Below are 1438 nucleotides of genomic sequence, written 5' to 3'. Positions count from 1 at the left end.
ACCCAAAGGAGAGTTGCTGGAGGCTATCAAGCGTGACTTTGGGTCTTTTGAGAAGTTTAAGGAGAAACTGACAGCCGTGTCTGTGGGAGTCCAAGATTCAGGCTGGGGCTGGCTTGGCTTCAATAAGGAGCAAGGTCTCTTACAGATTGCTGCCTGCTCTAATCAGGACCCTCTGCAAGGAACAACAGGCCTTATTCCGCTGCTGGGGATTGACGTGTGGGAGCACGCATACTACCTCCAGTACAAAAACGTCAGGCCTGACTATCTGAAGGCTATTTGGAATGTAATCAACTGGGAGAATGTTACTGAAAGATACACAGCTTGCAAGAAGTAAAGCCTTTTGGCCACGTTGAGTATGCCAGGCCCTTGGCTGTTTTATAGTAGTGTAGAGCACTGCAGCACTATGACTGAGAGCTGTAATCTTTACTGATGTTTATCCACATATGTGATGAGCATAATGTTATGATAATTTCTTATTTTAATTAAATTTACTATTAGTACAACTGTTTGAGAACAGTACATACTCTGTGTGAATTGCTCTTGATTGAATGTTTTCACTATAGCCTTGAATTGCTTGAACGCTATAACTGTCATTATAAGACCGTTAGAAATATTCCATCTCTATGTTTTAGAGGCCTGTGGGAGAGTCTGTAATCCTGTTCTACTGCAGTAGAAAAAGATTGAGTTGTTCTTTTCTCCTTCCTGAGTTGTTTAATAATGAAATAGAGAACTGAATAGTACTCTTTTCTATTAAAAATTGCTATTTTTCATGAAAAAAAAGAAATATCAATAATAACAATTCGTGGATAATAGTAATTCAGAAGTAAATGAACACGAACAACCAATAGTCATATATCATAGTTAATAGGAAATGAGAAATATATAAAGCTGAAATATCAATAGTCATCAGTCATAGATAATAGTAAGTCAGAAATAAATGGACATGAATAATCAATTTTCAACATAAGTGGATAACAGTAAATCAGAACCAACGAACTTGATAAATCAATATTCATCAGTCAAAGTTCATGGGAAATCAGAAATAAATAAAGATGATATATCAATAGTGATCAGTCATAGATAATAGTAAGTCAGAAAAAAATGAACATGAATAATCACTAATCACGATTCATGGATAATAGTAAATCAGAAACAAACGAACTTGATTAATCAATAGTCATTAGTCAGAGTTCATAGTAAATCAGAAATATATAAAGGTAAAATATCATTAGTCATCAGTCATAGATAATAGTAAGTCAGAAATTAATGAATATGAATAATCAACATTCAGCATTCGTGAATAAGAGTAAATCAGAAACAAATGAACTTGATTAATCAATAGTCATCAGTCATACATCATAGTAAATCAGAAATATATAAAGGTGAAATATTATTAGTCATCAGTCATAGATGATAGTAATTCAGAAATAAATGAACA

General features: G+C 33.7%; 1 pseudogene across 1 annotated transcript; it reads left to right on the top strand.

The window, feature by feature from the left end:
* Window positions 1–4: 4 nt before the first annotated feature.
* On the top strand, window positions 5–521 carry LOC114635683 (annotated as a pseudogene). Its single transcript, XR_003713509.1, has one exon. The product of XR_003713509.1 is annotated as a superoxide dismutase [Mn], mitochondrial pseudogene (transcript).
* Window positions 522–1438: the final 917 nt, after the last annotated feature.

Source organism: Grammomys surdaster, unplaced genomic scaffold (assembly GCF_004785775.1).
Source record: "Grammomys surdaster isolate TR1022 unplaced genomic scaffold, NIH_TR_1.0 116238, whole genome shotgun sequence".
Lineage (NCBI taxonomy): Eukaryota > Metazoa > Chordata > Mammalia > Rodentia > Muridae > Grammomys > Grammomys surdaster.
Note: the sequence above shows the minus strand (reverse complement) of the source record. Positions and strands in the feature narration are given on the sequence as shown.